The sequence below is a fragment of the Dasypus novemcinctus genome, chromosome 6 (assembly GCF_030445035.2).
Source record: "Dasypus novemcinctus isolate mDasNov1 chromosome 6, mDasNov1.1.hap2, whole genome shotgun sequence".
Classification (NCBI taxonomy): Eukaryota; Metazoa; Chordata; class Mammalia; order Cingulata; family Dasypodidae; genus Dasypus; species Dasypus novemcinctus.
This window is the reverse complement of record NC_080678.1, coordinates 79678077-79697325: the sequence shown is the minus strand read 5'-3', so window position 1 is coordinate 79697325 and position 19249 is coordinate 79678077.

Sequence of the window (19249 nt, the reverse complement as noted above, 5' to 3'; positions counted from 1 at the left end):
CCAACAGCTGAGCGTGGCAGCCGCGCGGTGCCCCCAGCGCCCCGCCCCGGCTCTGCTGTTCCTTTTATAACTGAACGGAGCAGCTGAGGCCAGCCGGCCCAGGCCGCCCCGTGTTCACAGGCCTCCAGGAGAGCTTTCTTGGCAAGACCTCGAGCTCAATTAGCCAAGCCCGCGCTGGGAGGCGGGGCGGCTTGTGGGGTGGGAATCGGGTCCGGAGTCCCTCCCAGGGCTGCTGACTCAGTCACCAGACGGCCACTTCGGGGCCAGCAGGGATGAGACAGACAGAGGCCCGGGGGCAGGAAGATAAGGGACCGGGAGAGAAAAAAATGCAGGGACCCTTAAAGAACAGTGCGAAGCCTCAAATCCGGAACGGGCTAAAAAAGGACACTAGATTGCAGGTTAGGAGCTGCAAAAGCAGGGCTCCCGAGGTGTGTGGTTCCAGATCCCGTTCCAGCTGGTGGAGAGAGAGCTTCCTCTCACTCGGAAGCACTGACCGCCCCTGAACTTTCAAAATAGAACTTACATCACCCCGTCCCTTTCATCCTGGCCAGACTCAGGAAGCAGCTGAGAAGAGCCTCGGTGACTGAGCTCCTCTCTGTGTCCTGGGGACCTGGGGGTGGGGGCGGGCTACCGATCCCTGTGAAGGGGCTTTTGTGATAGGTGGCGTGCCATTCTCAAACTGCGAAGGGTCCAGAGAGCCAAACTCAAGACGCGTTAGTTTCCAGAGCCCCGCTGGGGAAGGTGGAGTCGTCTTATCAATGAGCCAGGACACAGCAGAGAGCATGAGCCCCATCTCTCACCAACTCCCCTTGACCCCCACATCCCACAGGGTGGTTTGGAAGTGGAGCCAGGTGGACACTGCACCCGAAACGGGTCTATGTTGTTGTAGAATTTGAGAGAGGTTCAATTATTTGCATATAGAGAGGCCAGGACTCAGGAATGATTTTGAGAAGGAAAAATGGTTTATTGACTGCCGGCCGGACTTGGTAGCTTGCTGTTTGAATTCCCAGCCCCGAACAAGATTTTCAAATGTCTTTTATACAGAGAGGAAAGGCCAAATGGTCCCTTTGTTTCAGTTCTCAATAGGCTTGAATTAGCATATATATCTTCCACATCTTAGGTAAGCTTTTAGCAAGGACTCCAGACATTCTAGATAAGCTTTTAACATATTTGGTTTGCATTTCCCCTAAATATTTAAAGTTTATAGACCTTGCATTGTTAAACTGTTTCCTGGGACTGGAGTCGTTGCCATGGTCACCAAGGGCAGGACTGCAGCCTCTTACCATTCCACACCCACAAGTCAAACAGCTTAGGTTATCTCTGAAGAGACAAAGAGCCTCCCACCCATAACCCACATCAATGTCACAGCTGAGGAATCCTAAGCTTAAGCAACCCCCCACCTTACAGAGCGGTGGCCAGCAGACCTGCGCCACCTGTGCCCAGGGAACAGCAAGCAAATGCCCCCCGCCCCAGAGCAGAACAGAATCTTAATCTCCCGAAGACTTTTGCATTCAAAAATCCTTGAAAAGATAATCCAGAACAAAAGCCATCACAAGACCTACAGAGACACGTGGCAAATTGTCTTCCAACAGATAACGTGCCCGAGGGCTGGCCAGCAAACACAAGTTTGATCCTGAGAGATGAGAGTCCACTTATCTCCACGAGCATAAGGCCTTGCAGTGAGCCACAGTCTTTTTTTCCCCTCAGCTGTGCCCTCCAGGAATCAAACACCTGGAAGCAGGGTGGGAGACAATCCTGGTGAGTACTGGCCGGAGAGCCAGGTGCCTGGGCTCCAGGAAAGGGGAGGATGCTGGGGAAAATTGACACGCCGCTCGTGCTACCTGCAAGGCCAAGAGCCATCAGTCCTGGAAACCTCCCAGGGCCACATCAAATGGATAAGGGGACCCCACAGGGGTGCAGCCACTGCCTGAGATGGCTGCCCCTCCCACATGCCTCTTGGCTCTGCTGTGACCACCCACTAGGGACCCCTACCCTGGGACCTTAGCTCTGCGCCATTGCTATTCTCCAGAATCACCCCAGGCTGGCGTCAGCCCCAGGACACACACCTGCCAAGAGCCTCTTCTCCACGGTCTGCATTTCTTCCCTTAAGCTAGCAAAAGAGAGGGTCCCAGAGAACCCAGATCTTGTCCAGCTCAGAACAACCCAGCTGGAAGGGACCATCCACCTGGAAAGAGCCTGAGGTTCAACCCCTGGGCTCTGGAATCAGGCCAGCTCTAGGCTCAAGTGCCCAGGTAATGCGGGGCAAGTCCCTGCACCTCGAGCACCTGCCCTTCCTCCCTGTAAAATAAAACAAACAATCGTATCTGCCCAGAAGGGATCTTTGTAAAGGTGAATTCAGTATTTCCTGGGAAGTGCTGAGCTATTGGAAGCGGCCGTACTGTGAATGATGACCCTATTTTTCTGGTGGGAAAACAGAGCAGAAAGAAGAGAGGGTCACAGGGCAGGAGGACATCACAGCTCTTATATTCCGACCAGATTCCCCGACATCCTCCCCGGGGCACCCTTCTGACCAATCCGCTTCCTCCTTTCCATCTTTCCCACCTCTGCAGCCCGAACCCCCCATCAGGGCAGGAGACATCTTGGCAGGGGGAGTCTCATGCTCCTGATTTAGGACTCAGGATCTAGAAGGACTTGAGGAAAGCAGGCAACTTGGTGAGCCAGGCGGAGAGAAGTTGAATCCTGGCTCAGCCACTTACCGGCTGTGTGACTTAGGGAAAGCTTCTCAACCCCTCTGAGCCTCTCATGGACCAGCTCAGTGGCCTGTCGTGAGGGTGAAATATGTCCAAAGTGTTTGGTGCCTGGCCCATTGTAAGAACTCCACGGAGGTCAGCGGTTGTTCTGATTGCTCTAAGTGAGGATGACAAAATACTCAGGCATCCAGGTGTGGGCGACTCTGGTAGATTTATGAGAAACTGAGAACTGACTGAATATGCAAATGGATGGTGTGAAAGCTCTTCGTAAGCCGTACAAGCTATGCAGGTGAGAGCACCTGCGTTGGTCGTGGCAAATGTGTGCACACCAGGAAGGCCTGGAAGCACAGCAAGTAAACAGAGTTAACGACCACGGATCCCACAGGTGAGCTCGGCTTCGTAAGCTCCCCGGCCAGAGTGAGAGCAGAGGAAGATGCTGTCCATGCCAGCCTGCCAACCACGTTCACAGTGACCCTCTGTGATGTGCTGGGGGGTGGGCATCAACACCCCTATGTACAGATGTGGAAACTGAGGCTCCAGCCTGCGGTCACAGAGCCAGGACAGGAACTCATTCAGGAGGGTCCCTGCACCCCAGAAGCGCTGGGCAGTCTGCCACGGAGGGGCCACAGTGTGGGCAGGGCCAGGAGGGACCCGGGATCAAGAGGGCCTCTGTCTCTTTTTCTCAGGTCAGACTGAGCAGTGGCTGGGAGCCTGGACAGGGCGACCAGGACCTCCCCAGGCCCTGTGCCAGGCAAACTGGGATGGACGGTCACACGCTGAGACACAGACCACTTGACCCCTGAGAACAGAGCCCGTTTCCTTAGAGGGACCCTGAGAACGCTCAGCTGAGCCATTTCCGGCTCCTGCCCCCTGCATATCCCCCAACAGGAGGTGAAAGTGCTAGAAAGGGGGCCGCGCGTGCCTGAGTCAGCGGGTGGTGAGTGTGTGGTGGGACTGAGGAGGGTCAGGAGAGGCCCGTGAGCACCTGGTCTCCTCCCACGCCCTTCAGGGGCTCAGCCCCGCGTAGACCAGCTCCCTTCTCTGCAGCTCCACAGCCTGCTCCTCCTGCCGCCCCCGCGGGCGGCCGCCCCAGCCCCCGTCACATGGCCAACAGCTCTGCGTGCCGGCCCGTCCGCAGGTGCCTGCCGGGCGTGGGGCTGGCCGGGGAAGGCACGGACGTGACCACATGACCAGCCGCAGCCGCTCAGGCTCCTTCCTGGTGGACACTCAAGGTCCCCGTGGCCCGACGGCACCTGCACCCTCTGTGAAAACACCCGGCAGCAGGGCGCCCTCCAGCGCCTGCCCCTGGCATTCCGCGGCTGGCACACCCGGAGCTCCAGCGGCCAGCGTCACATGGTCAGGACCACGTCCAACTCTCCGGAGGAGGTGGCCAAGAGCATACACAGTGACTGGCGGGCCAGGCTGGACGGGGCCCCCAGGCCGGCACCAACGTGCAGGTGGCTGTGGCCGGCTCACACTCCCAGGCGGCCAACCTCGCTGCCTGGAAGACGCACCGAGACCAGGATAGCTTCAGCATGAACTTCCCGGAGTGTCCCTTATGCAGGTGAGTGGGCATGGTGCGGCCTGCCGTGCTGGGGAGAGGTCAAGGTGACCAGAGTGTTGGTCAAGAGGAAGGAGGGGCCGTTTTCCATTTCCAGTGAGAAGCCATAGAGATGGAAACACGGAGAGAAGGCGAGGGCTTAGCCTGCTAGGACAAGCGAGGCCCTGCATACGCCACCAGGAGCCTTGCCTGGGTCAAGATGGACAGAGCAGGCCAGTTCACTGAGAGGAAGGCCAACGATGAGGTTGGTGCTCCAGGCGGAGAATTTTGCTGAGAAAGTGTTTAACGTAGCAAAACGATTTTTTTCTGCACTTTCCAAATTTTCAACACAGGGAAGTATTGTTTTAATAATCAAGGAAAAGGAATGAACAAAATCAAGGCTATAAGGCCATCAAGACCATCTTAAAAACGCTACCTGTTCCATGGAGATTTGCTAGTCACTCTTTTTTTTTCTCTCTAAGATTTATTTTACTTATTTCTCTTTCCTTCCCCCCCTACCCCGGTTGTCTGTTCTCTGTATCTATTTGCTACGTCTTCTTCTTTGTCTACTTCTGTTGTTGTCAACGGCACAGGAATCTGTGTTTCTTTTTGTTGCGTCATCTTGTTGTGTCAGCTCTCTGTGTGGACGGTGCCATTCCTGGGCAGGCTGCACTTTCTTTCACACTGGGTGACTCTCCTTACAGGGTGCACTCCTTGCATGTGGGGCTCCCCTAGGCTGGGGACACCCCTGCGTGGCACGGCACTCCTTGCATGCATCAGCACTGCGCATGGGCCAGCTCCACACGGGTCAAGGAGGCCCGGGGTTTGAACCACAGACCTCCCATGTGGTAGACGGATGCCCTAACCACTGGGTCAAGTCCGTTTCCCTGCCAGTCACTCTTGACAGCAGATGGCAAACCTTAGCAATGCCTGACTTCCTCCTTTGTAGCATTTGTCACTTTTTTTAAAGGATGTACCAGGAATTGAACCCTGGACATCCTAACCAGGGTGCCCCAAAATACAAGAGACAAACTCTGGCAACACTGAAAGGTGAAATAGGCATCTCTACAATCATAGTTCGAGACTTCCACATGCCACTCACATCAGCAGATAGAACAACTAGACAGAAGATCAACAAGGAGACAGAGAACTTGAACAATATGGTAAGTGAGCTGGACTTGACAGACACATACAGAGCATTGCACCCCACATCAGCTGGTTTTACATTCTTCTCAAGGGCTCATAGATCTTTCTCCAGGATAGACCACATATTGAGTCACAATACGGCTCTCAATAAATATAAAAAGATTGAAATTATATGAAGCTTCTTCTCTGATAATAATGGAATGAACCTGGAAATCAGATAAGAAAGAGGAAATCTGCAAATATATGGAGGGTAAATAACACAATCCTAAACAACAACAGGTCAGAGAAAAATTGCAAGAGAAATTAATAGATAAGGAGAGACAAATGACAAAGAGGACACAACTTATCAAGACTTATGCAATAACACTAAGGCAGAGCTGAGAGGGATATTTAGAGCCTCAAATGCCTATATTAAAAAAGAAGAAAGATCTAAAATCAAAGCTCTAATTGAACAACTGGAGAAACAAAGAAACTGAAAGCAAACAGAAAGTATAAAATAATAAAGATTAGAGATAAATAAGTGAAATTGGGAACAAAAAAAAATAGAGAAAATCAACAAACCCAAACCCTGATTCTTTTGAGAAAAACAATAAAATCCACAAATTCTTAGCAAGACTAACAAAGAATAAGAGAAATGCCGATAAATAAAAAAATGTCACCCGAATGAAAGGGGTGACATTACAACTAACCCCATTAAAATGAAAACGATCATAAGAGAATATTATGAGTAACTGTATGCCAACAAAGTAGACAACCCACACGAAATGGACAAAGTCCTAGAAATGCACAACCTACATTGACTCCCACAATAAATACAGGAACTCAGCAAACCAATCACAAGTAAAGGGATTGAATTGGTCATCAAAAAGCTTCCAACAAAGAAAAGTCCGAGACCATATGGCTTCACAGCTGAATTCTACCAGCCATTTTGAGAAGAATTAATATCAATCCTGTTTAAACTCTTCCAAAAACTGAAAAGGAGGGAAAATTACCAAATTACAATGCAAACATCACCCTAATAGCAAAGCCAGATAAAGTCACTAATAAATATACAAATCTTTAAAAAAAAATCCACAGAGACTATTGCTAATGGGTTCAAACCATGGGAATACAGATGAAGATGAAGACCATGTCCAAACTGGAGTAAACGATTGAATCCATCACGTAGTGTACGCATACAGTGCAATGCTATGCCACAATAGAGCAAAATAAAAGAATAAGGAGGAGAGCGGATATAGCTCAACTGGTTGAGCACCTGTATCCCATATCCCAGGTTCAGACACCGGTACCACCTAAAAACTTAACAAACAAACAAACAACTCTCATTAGTGAGCATGGTCCCAGGTAGGAGGTCCTGGGTTCAATTTCTGGTACCTCCTGAAAAAAAAAAAAAAAAGGTTAAAAAAAAATAATAAGGAAACTATGACTTGGAAAGATCTCCAAACTATATTATTGAGAATAACTAAATCAAAGTATAGAGGAAGATGTAGAATATATTTCCTCTTGGGTGAGAAAGGGGAAAAATAAGAAAATATTTATATTTGCATTTCCTTGTATTAGTGTGAAGAAATCTGAGAAATGCCAAAGAAAGTTAAAAAAAAAAATAGTGGTACCTGTGAAACAGAACAAATGGGGATCGGGCAAAAGAGAGATTATGCACTACACCTTTTTAAAAATTTTACTATATTTTTTTTATATTGTCTTAATTTTTACACTTTGATAAATGTAAATGCATTACCTAATTTAAAAACTCAATGGATAAGTAAAATAGGAGGGCAGACCCAGCTGAAGCAATAATTAGGAAGTTGGGGCAAAGTTAGGGACAAAAATAATAAGAATGCAGTACAGAGAGACAAAAAGTGGAAAGTAACGAAGTCTAGCAGACACGGAGGAGAGAATGAAGCAGTCTGTTACATGTCCATTTGGCATTCCAAGGAGGAAAGGAGAATGAGGGAGATGAGATAGTTGAAGGCCAAGATTTTTTTCAGACTGATGAAATGTGTGACTCATTCAGTTCAGGGAGCACCATCAGTCCCAAACAGGAGCAATTAAACACACATAAATATTAGACAGATACTTTGTGTAAAATCTCAGAAAACCAACACTGAAAAACTCCTAAGAGCTCCCAAAAAAGAAAAACACATTCTCTAGAGAGGAATTACGATTAAACAACAGGAACCCTGGAAACCAGAAACAGTGGAATAGAAACAGCAAAGGGCTAGAGGTGTCAACCAGCAACAATTCAAAGTTCCAGCCAGCAAAAATTATGGTTCAAGAGGGTGCGCACCACCAGATCTATTTGCTGGAGGCGTCTAAAGGGGGCACTCTAAGGAGAGAAACAAGAAGCCCTGAGATAAGAGAAAGATGAGCACAGAAATTGGGAAGCGTGTGGCTAAGTATAAACAAACCTGGACTGCATTGAACAATAGTACCGATATCTAATCGAGGAGAGTAAACATAATTTAAAACTCAATTGCTGGACAAAAATAGCACTCAGAATGAGAAAGTGTTATTTTACTTAAGAGCCTTCTAAGGTCCTTGTATTCCTACGAAGGAGAGAGAGAGCAAATAACTTTAGACTTTGGTAAGACTGCATCTTAACATTTTTATGGGTAGCCACTAAACAATTAGAAGTTAGAGGGTATAGCATTCTAAATTGGTAGAGAGAACACAATGTTAATTTCTTTTAAAATTGATTAATCTAAAAGAAGCTAGAATGGAGGGGGAAGAAAGTGCAGAAAAAGCAATACAGAGAGAAAACATAAAATATGATGGTAGGAAAAAAAAATAAAACAATAATCACAATAAATACAAATGGACTGAACTCACCTAAAAAGGGCGAGTTACTCAGATTGGATGACAAAACAAAACGCAGCTAAATGATGTTTAAGGGAGACCCACCTAAAACATAAGAACATGGAGACTTTGAAAGGAAGGTAGAGGAAGGTCTCCTTGCTGAGCACTATCTACAGAAAGGTGGGATAGCTCTGTTAATATCAGACAGAACAGACTTTGCAGAAAAGCATTATTAGGCACCAAAAAAAAGAAACCACCTTATAGCAATAGCGTTCAATTACTGTGAAAGAGAACACAATGCTAAACTTCTTTAAAAAAATAACCTAAAAATAAAGAAAGCAAAACTGTAGAGAGAAATTGAACAGCTTATCTTTATACCGTGGAATTTTAACATGATTCTCAGTAATTAATACACCAAGGGACCATAGATTTGAACATAGAACACTGCAACCAAATGCACATTCTTCTAGAGCAAACAGGAACAAGTACAAAAACTTGAAAAATTTCAAAAAAATGTCAAAGATGGGTGTCCTGGAGCACATTTTGACAACAGTACAACTAAGAAATCAATATTCACAAGATAGCATTTAAAACCCCCTATGCTTAAAAGCTTTAAAAGAATGCTTTTAAATAATTCATATGTCATAGAAGAAAACACAATAAAATATAGTAAATTTAGGAAAGTAGGCAGTAATGCAATTACTACATACCAAAATAAGAGATAGAATTTAAAAGATGCTTAGAGGAAAATGTAGAGTAAAAAATGCTTACATTAAAAAAAGAAGACTGAAAATTATTGAACTAAGGGTCTAACTTCAGAAATTAGAAAATGAATAATGGAAGAACCCAGAGGATACAGAGGGAAAGAAGTGAAAGGATAAGAAATCAGTTAATAAACTAGAAAATAATGACAAAATAGAGGGGATCCCTACAGCTAAAAGCATGTTCTTCGAAAAAAAAATTTAAAAAAATATAAAAATCTTCGGCAAGACTGATCAAGAATGTAGACAAAAGCCGTAATAATAATTTTTAAAATCCATGATCAAAGAAGAGATATCACTACTGATTCAGAAAAATTTTTAAAGGAAAGAGAATATTGTAAATAGCTTCATGCCAGAGAGCCAGGCAGACTAGAAATTTTCCTAGGAGAGTGTACCTTGCTAAAACATTGCAGAAAAAAAATAAAAGAAAAGAAAACCCAAATAGAGGCTTAGAACACTGAAGTAATGGAATGAGTCATGCATAGCTACCCAACTACAAAAATGGAGGTCTATAAGAATGTACATAAGACAACACATGCTGCAGCTTATTTCACGAGACTGAGGGCAACACATTTGTGTGGTGAGGAAGAAGATCCCCAAAGTGTCACAAACCTGTAAAGAAAAGGGAACAAAGAATCATCACAGGATAAAGAGAACAGTACCTGTGACTGCATTTTGGATCTTTGAAATATATACAACCATTAAAAACGAAATCGTTTCTTTAAGGACCTCTTGGGTTACAGGTCATGTCTGCAGTTTGTGTGGTATATACAATTTATTCAAGTAGCTGCAAACAGCATCGATACCTCTCTTATGCCGCCTGCAATAGAGGCTCCCTGGAGCTTTGCTGTCAAGATTAGGAACCCTGATGTAAACTATGGACTATAATTAATAATATTTTAATAATATCATCAATTGTAACAAAGGTCCAACTCTAATGTTAATAATACTGAAAAATGGAGGGGGGCATATAGAGACTCTGTACTTTCTGTGTAATTTTTGTGGAAACTTCTCTAATAAAAATAAAATTGTAAAACCCATGTAGGATATCGATATGCCAGATACTGAAGTTTTACCCCTTACCATAACCAAAAATTAACTACAAATGGATTATACACTTACATTATCTGAAAGTATAAAGTTTTTAAAAGAAAGCATAAGAGAAAATCTTCAGGACCTTGGCAAAGCCTTCTTAAATACAACACCAAAGGCATAAGCAAAAAAAAGGAAAATGGGCATTATCAAGATGAAAAACGTACATGCTTCAAAGGATGCCAGCAAGAAAGCTAAGAGAGGATGTGAGGGCAATCTGGCTGCGACATCTGTTTGCATAGCCAGTCTGTCTGCATATCGGCTGACACAGCTGACACGGCTGACCTGGCTGGCAAGGCGGGGGTCCCCTTCCTCCCTCTCCGCCCCACGTGCGTCCCTCCCAAAGCCACGCACTCCTCGAAGAGGCCGACCTTCCCACTAGAGGAGGACCCTGCTTGGGTCAAGGGCATACGAGTGGCTGCGCTCCCCTGCTACAACCTCCAGACTAGCTCTCAGGAAAGCAAAAAGCCATGCCGCAGGATGGGAGAAAACATTTGCAAATCAGATATCAGATCAGGGCCTATAAATGAGAAAATGTAAGAACTACAGCAATTCATGAGTTAGAAGAAAATAACCAAATTAAAAAGTGGACAAAGTAATTGCATAACCATTTCACAAAGGTATACAAATGGCCAAAAAACACATGAAAAGACCCTCGACGTGTGGATATCGAAATAAAAACCACAGAGGGACACCACACAACTAAAAACTACTGAGCTGAACCCTTCGAATGGGTGTATCGTATGATATGTGAATTATACTTCAACGAATTATATTTCAACGTTTTTGAAACCCACGCTGACAGGGCCTGACAGCTGAGAGCCGCGCTCTTGCTGACACTCGTGTCTGAGGAAAAGCTGGGCTGCGAGCGTCTCTCGGGGCTGTTCAGCTCCAGAGGGCAGAGGCCCTCAGGCTCACGAGCCACGGCAGTCGTGGTACACGGAGCTGCCACTGCTCCTGGGGGGCCGCCCCCACCGGCAGCTCCTGGACATGGGCCCCCTGAAACCTGCTGACCGCACATTCCATCAGTCCCTGGAAGGACCCGTGGCGACTCTCACGCCTCACCCGCAACCTCAGGAAGGAGGAAACAGCCCAGAAAGGGGTGAAGCCTCCTGCCACGGGCCCACGGCGGGGTTCTGGCGGAGCTGGGGGTACTGGAACCCGCTCCCGCCACCTCCCTTCTCTCTTCTGTGGATTTTCTCTTTATTTGCGGGGCCCCCCTCCCTCAGACTGGTCTTCTCAGCGCTGTCAGAACTGACCTCCTCGGGCCAGGCCTCCTGGCAGGCCATGGCGGCTGCAGGCTCTGGGAGGCGGGGCCGGTTCTGAGAAGGCAGCTAAGGCCCTGTTCCCGGAAGAGCGGGGGAGACGACGGTGGACACGACCTCGAGGGATGAGCCATCCCGTGGTGTCACTCGTGGTCGGTCCTGTGGCTCTTTGTTCCTGTCACAGAGGCAGTTGGAGGATGAGTGTGTGAGAACAGTCCCCACACCTACCCGATGGCCTCACCTCAGGACCAGGACTTTGCCTCCCAAAGTCACCTCCGTGAGTCACTTCACCCAGAGGAACCTCACCCACACTGACCTCAGGCCCACCCAGGCCCCTCTCACCAGCGGGTCCCACCCGTGGCGGCAGCCTCAGGCCAGGGCCCTCGTGAGAGCCACTGGTTTACCTCACAAAGAGGGGCGGCAAGACAGCCCGTCCTGGGGGAGCAGGTTCAGGGTCAGGGCCAGGGCTGGGTGTAGGAGTGGGCAGGAAGGGGCAGCAGGTTCTGATCAAGGTCTGTTTTCTTCCCATGCTGCTCGGGCAGGAGGGATGGCCACATTTATGAACACTTGCTGAGGGCCAGGCACTGCTAAGCCCTTCACAGCTCTCACCTCCCGGCCCTCCCAGCAACCATAGGGATCACTGCTCTCCCAGGAAAAATAGCTATGGACAGACAGAGACTGTCTGAAGGGCTGCTCTCTGGCTCAGGACACCAGGGGAAGGTGAGACACCACCCAGAAAAGAAAGGGACTAAGGAGAGGAGTCACACCTGACTTTAAAAACCCAGGAGTAGATGCAGAAGCAGCAGGGGCCTATACACCCATGTTTGGCACAAATAGCATTCAGCAGACTCAAGCGTCTATGGAATGCAGTGGCTGCAGACTAAGGGGCTTACAGGGGTCCTCTTCCCCAAGAAGGGGGAGAGGGAGGAACGAAGCCTACAGAAAATTCACATTTTGGCCATCAAACTTGGTCTGCTGCACTCGAGGGCTCCCACACTTCCCGGCAGGATGGGTCCACGACACTGTTTGCACTGTGAGTCTACAGGAAGCTAAAGATAAATTTGTCATCTGAAACATGCTCCCTAGTGCCCTGGGCTGGTTGCTGAGCAATCAGAGAAAGGGAGGGAACTGCAGCCAACCAGGGTGAAAAATTTCTGAGAAAGTTTGATTTTGAGTCTTGGCCCACGCCAAGGGCATTGCTTCTGTACCTCCCGCCACCTCCATCGGCGTTACACTGAAGGGATTTCCCCATAGCAACTGGGGTCTGAACTGAGAGGTCTGGCAAAGAGCACCAAACCAGAAAAGTCCATGAAAAGGGAAAAAAAATAAGTAAAAGAGGCATTCAGGTGCATTTGCTGGCCCCTTCTCCAAAGCCCTTGGAAACTGGGTCTTTAGCCCTGGTTTCAGCAGTTAAAGAGGGACAATCCTTAATATCTAGGACAAGTTGAACCAGTGTCAAAGAACAATGGTAGTACACAGCTACTAAAGAGTAAATCCCTAGGCAAGAGAGAGAAAATGAATATCAGAGTAAACACATCATCAAATTTAGATGCCCAGACATCAGTAAAACATTATAAGCTATACTACAATAAAGGAAGATAAGACTCAGGCAAAGGAACAAATCAGAGCTCTAGCTAAGGCACAGAACTTGAAACAGCTGAGCAATAAAGTTCACAGTAATCTCATAAATTCCATCATGGAGTTGAAGGACAACATAGTTAAAGAAATAAAAGACATGAGGAAGACACTGTGTGAGCACAAAGAAAGTTTGAAATTTTGGAAAGAAAAAGAACAGAGCTGATATGAATGAAAGATGCAATAAGTGAGACTGAAAAAAAATAATAGAGACACACAAGAGCATATTTGAAATCATGGATGAAAGAATCAGCGACAGAAGAAAGAACAACTGAAATTGAAGAGAGAGAAGAACAGAGAGAAAATAATGGAAAAATTGGGCAGGGACTCAGGGAGTTGAATTATAGCAAAAAGTACTCCAACAGACTTGTTATGGCAATTTTAGGAGAAGGGAAGGGAAGAAGGGTAGAAAGACTATTTGTGGGGAAACGGACTTGGCCCAATGGATAGGGCATCTGCCTACCATATGGGAGGTCCGAGATTCAAACCCCGGGCCCCCTTGACCTGTGGGGAGCTGGCCCATGCACAGTGCTGATGCCTGCAAGGAGTGTCCTGCCATGCAGGAGTGTGCCCCGCATAGGGGAGCCCCATAAGGAGAGACGCCCAGCATGAAAGAAAGTGCAGCCTGCCCAAGAATGGCACCGCACACACGGAGAGCTGATGACGCAGCAAAAAGAAACACTGATTCCCGGAGCTGCTGATAAGGATAGAAGCAGTCACAGAAGAACACACAGTGAATGGACTCAGACAGCAGACAACTGTGGGGGCGGGGGAGGTGGGGGGAGAAGGGGAGAGAAATAAATAAAAAATAATAATAATAAATCTTAAAAAAAAAAAAAGGAAAGACTATTTATGGAAATATTGGCCAAAAATTTCCCAACTCTCATGGAAGACATCAATATATGTGTCCAGAAAGCACAGCATACTCCAATTAGAATAAATCCAAACATACCTACCCCAAGATACATTATATTCGCAATGTCTAATACTAATGATAAAGAGAAAATGCTGAAAGCAGCAAGGGCGAAGTGAAACAGCACATAAAAGGAACGTCCATTAAGATAATACAGACACAAATGTTACCTTGTTTGAAAACTATTGTCTCAATATCTATACATCATTTTCAGTAAATATAGTATGAATATGTACAAAGATTATTGCTGTGGAAGGAAAAAGGTTTTATATTGGGTATGTGGGAGTACTGTATATTGTATATGTGAATTACTGTGATCTAAAACTTTTGTGAAGATAAGCTTAATAATGAGAAAAAAGAAGACAAAGATAGGACGTAGACACTGAGGAAAAGATGGAAGTAGTTGCCTTGCCAATTTGTACACAGGGCAACACTTATTGCAGTGATGGAAGGCAAAACATCAAAAATAATGCTTTTTCATTTTTTAATTTTTGGATATCCCAATTTATTTTTACCTTAATTTTTCTAAATTAATAGGTATTCTATATCTAACCTTTAAACTCATCACTATATTCCACTTTACTATTAATGGAACCTGACAATATATTGGGCTTCATTTTTGGGAAAGTTTTGGATCACAGAGAGGTTCAACAATGGCAGCGGAGGTATACTGGTGTGGGATGTTATTGACAGGGGACACATGGTTGGCAGGCAGTTCTCCGGGCATATATCCAGGGTACATAAAAATGTTTGGATATTTTCATAGTGGATACAATTAAAAACAACAACTGAGGGAGTGCTGAGTTCCTAGCCAGGGGAGCTCTATCACAGTCCCTAAAGGAACAGCAGCAATCCCCCTAGTGCAACGGCAAAGACCAAAAAAGAAATAAGGTCCAACAATGAGCCCTTGACACTAATGACTACGCTTGTGAGCCTGTGCACCTGAAATAAAAACACGGCCTAGAGCTGCAGGGTGCCTAAGAGTTACCTCCTGAGAGCCTCCGTGTTGCTCAAATGTGGCCAGTCTCGAAGCCAAACTCACCATGTAAATGTGTTGCCTTCCCCCCAGTGTGGGACATGACTCCCGGGGATGAGCCTCTCTGACGCCGAGGGATTACTACCAAGTACCAGCTGATGATGTAACTAGAAAACGACCTTGAATAAAAGGGTCAACTCGGACCAGCAGAATATCTGTCTACATATACTACCAGGAGTTAAAAATGCTTTTTGACCTGAATAAAAGGAGGAAATGGAAAGGACAAATGAGTTTATATGGTTATGCGGCTCCAAAAAGAGCCTGGAGGTTATCAGGGCGGTTGCCTTATGCAAATCTCAGCTGAGTTCCAGGGACAGATAAAGTAGATACAACCCCGGGTATGGTTCTTCTGAGGACTACAGAGACCCACAGGTTCTATGGTCATGGCAGATGGAGTTCAGTGCCATGTCAGCTGGCCCTACTTTGGGGTTTGTGTTTCTGTGTGATGCAGCTGGACTCAGATGTGATCTTTGTTCACAAGCCTCTCCTGTTACTTTTACTGGAACTGTAGTTGGTCCTGGGGTTTAATATAATCCCAGGGGAACTGAATCCCTGGACTGACCGTGTGATAACCAGGCCCTGAGCCTCAACAGACTTCAGCTCCTAACTCTAGTTTATTGGACTTACCCCACTCAGCTAACATGGAGGTGGAGAAGGTCAACCACCACACCAGGGAGCCAAGAGTATCTACAGCTGAAAGCAGGAGGATTGCATCCAGCATCCATGTGGAATCTAAGCCCCCTCTTGGTATAGATGTGGAGTGGACACAACCAGTCCAAGGTCCACAGGATGGAGGAATAGAGTATGGATTAGAGTGGACTTACTGATATTCTATTCATGAACTATTGTGATTAGTAATCGAAGAAAATGTGGCATTGGTGTGGAGAAAGTGGCCATGGTGGCTGCTGGGGGTAGGGAATGGGAGGCATAGATGAGATGTGGGGGTGTTTTAGGGACTTGGAGTTGTCCTGAGTGGTGCCGCAGGGACAGTTACCAGACATTGTATGTCCTATCATGGCCCAGTGGGTGGAATGTGGGGAGTGTGGGCTATGATGTGGACCATTGACCATGAGGTGCAGCAGTGCTTAGAGATGTATTCACCAAATGCAATGAATGTCTCATGATGATGGAGGAGATTGTCATTATGGGGGGAGGAGTGGGATGAGGAGGTGGGGGTTATATGAGGACCTCATATTTTTTAATGTAATATTAAAAAATTAATAAAGACAAAAAATTTTTTTTTAAAAAAGATAATACAGATTTCTCTTCAGAAACCACACAGGTGAGAAGGCAGTGGTATGATATAATTTAACTACTGAAAGAGAAAAACAGCCAGCCAAGAATTCTTTATCTGGCAAAACTGTCCTTCAAACATCACAGTGAGCTTAAAATACTCACAGATAAACAGAAACTGAGAGAGTTCATAAAGAAGAATCCAGCTCTGCAGGAAACACTAAAGGGAGTTCTGCAGCCAGAAAAGAAAAAAGAGAGACCTGCTTGGAGGTGAGTGCAGAAGTGTAGACGATCATAAAAGGTAACCAAAAAGGTGAAAAAATGGACAAAAGTAAGATATGACCAATGAAAGCCAAAGGATAAAATGGGTGAAGTAAGTAATGTCTTGACAGTAATAGCATTAAATGTTAATGAATTAGGCTCCCTAATAAAAAATCATAGGCTGACAGAATGGATAAGAAACATGAGCCACCTGTATATTGTCTGCAAGAGACTCACCTTAGATCCAAGGATGCAAACAGACTGAAAGTGAAAGGTTGGAAAAGATACTTCACACAAATAGTAAACAAAAGAGAGCAGGGGTAGTTATACAGGTGTCAGCTTTAAATGCTTTTTAAAAAGTGATGAGATGCAGAAGGCCATTATCTATTAATATTAATAAAAGGGACACTCCACCAGGAAGCAGTAAGTCATAAATATGTATGCACCTAACCAGGGTGCCCCAAAATACATGAGACAAACTCTGGCAAAACTGAGAGGAAAAATAGACATCTCTACAATAATAGTTGGAGACTTCAACACATCACTCACATCAGTAGATAGAACAGCTAGATAGAAGATCAAAAAGGAAACAGAGAACTTGGGCAATATCATAAATGAGCTGGACCTGACAGACATATACAGACCGTTGCACCCCAAATCCTGCTGATCTTCAAGTGGCCATGAATCTTTCTCCACAGACCACATGTTGGCCCACAACACAACTTTCAATAAATTTTAGAACATTGAAATCATACAAAGCACTTTCTCCGATCATAATGGAATGAACCTGCAAATCAATAATAGAAAGGAAAGGGGAAATTAGCAAATATATGGAGGGTAAATAACATACTCGTAAACAATCAGTTGACAAAAAGAAATTGCAAGAGAAATCACTAGATACTTAGAGAAAATGACAAAAAAAAAAAAACTTATCAAAATTTAGAGCATACAGTGAAGGCAGTGCTGAGAAAGATATTTAGAGCCCTAAAAGCCTATGTTAACGAGATGACGCAACAAAATGAAACACAGATTCCCGTGCCGCTCACAACAACAGAAGCGGACCAAAGAAGACACAGCAAATAGGCACAGAGAGCAGACAACCGGTGTGGTGGGGAAGGGAAGAGAAATAAATCAATAAATAAATCTTTTTTTTTAAAGCCTATATTAAAAAAGAAAGAGATAGAGTCAAAGATCTAATTGAACAACTGGGGAATCTAGAATAAGAAAGAAATTGAAAGCAAGCAGAAAGAAAGATGCAACAAAGACTAGAGGCAAAATAAATGAAACTGAGAACAAAAATACAATAGAGAAAATCGACAGAACCAAACCATGGTTCTTTGAGAAAAAAATCAAAATGAAAAAAACTCTTAGCAAGACTAACAAATAAAATAGAGAGAAATGTAAAGGACCTTCAAAGGTCCTTGTATTCCTACAAAAGAGAGAGAGAGAAAATAACTTTAGACTTTGTTAAGACTGCATCTTAACATTTTTATGGGTAGCTACTAAACAATTAGAAATTAGGGGGTATAACATTCTAAACTGGTAGAGAGAACACAATGTCAATTCTTTTAATGTTCGATTAATATAAAAGAATCTAGAATGGAGAGGGAAGGAAGTGCAGAAAAAGCAGTACAAAGAGAAAACATAAAATAGAGAACTCTAATAAAACAATAATCACAATAAATACAAATGGACTCAACTCACAGCTAAAAAGGTCAAGTTAACTCAGGTTGGATGACAAAACAAAATGCAGCTAAATGATGTTTAATTGAGACCCACCTAAAACATAAGAACATGAAGACTTTGAAAGTAAAGTAGAGGAAGGTCTCTTTGCTGAGCATATCTACAGAAAGTTGGGATAGCTCTGTTAATATCGGACAGAAAAACTTTGTGGCAAAGCAGTATTAGGCACCCAAAAAGCCACTTTATAATGACAGAGTTCAATTAATATGGAAGACAATACAATGGTAAACTTCTTTCATGAAACAGCTTCAAAATATATAAAGCGAAACTGGACAGAACTATAGCTGTAGAGAGAAATTAAACAACTTTCCTTTTTAGTAGGAGAGTATAACATGATTCTCAGTAATTAATATATCAAGGGACCGTAGATTTGAACATAGAACACTGCATCCAAATGCACATTTTTCTAGAGCACACAGAAATAACATGAAAACTGAACAATTTCAGAAAAGGTAAAAGATGGATGTCCTGGAACAGGTTCTGACAACATCAGAACTAAGAAACCAGTAGTCAAAAGATAACATCAAAAAACTTCTATGCTTCAAAGCTTCAAAAGCATGATTTTAAATAATTCACAGGTCAAAGAAGAAACCACAGTGAAATTCAGTAATATTAGGAAAGGAGGCTATAATGAAATTGCTACATACCAAAATTTTGTAGATGCAATTTAAGAGATTCTTGAAAAGAATGTAGAGCATTAAATGCTTACCTTTAAAAAAGAAGAAAGACTGTAAATTATTCAACTGAAGATCTAACTTCAGAAGTAGAAAAAGAAAAATAGAAGAAACACAAAGGATACAGAAGGAAGGAAAGAAATGACAAGATAAGAAAGCAAATAATAAACTAGAAAATAAAGACATAATAGAGAGAATCTGAAAGCCTAACAGAATGTTCTTTGAAAAAAAGTTAATAAAAAATAGAAAACTCTTTGGCAAGACAGATCAAGAATAAAGACAAAATCCATAATAATAATTTTTAAATCCATGATCAAAAAGGGGATTTCACTACTGATTCAGAAAAATTAAAAAATGAAAGAGAATATTGCAAATAGCTTCATGCCAGACAGCCAGGCAGACTGCAAATTTTCCTGGAAGGGTATAACTTGCCAAAACATTTC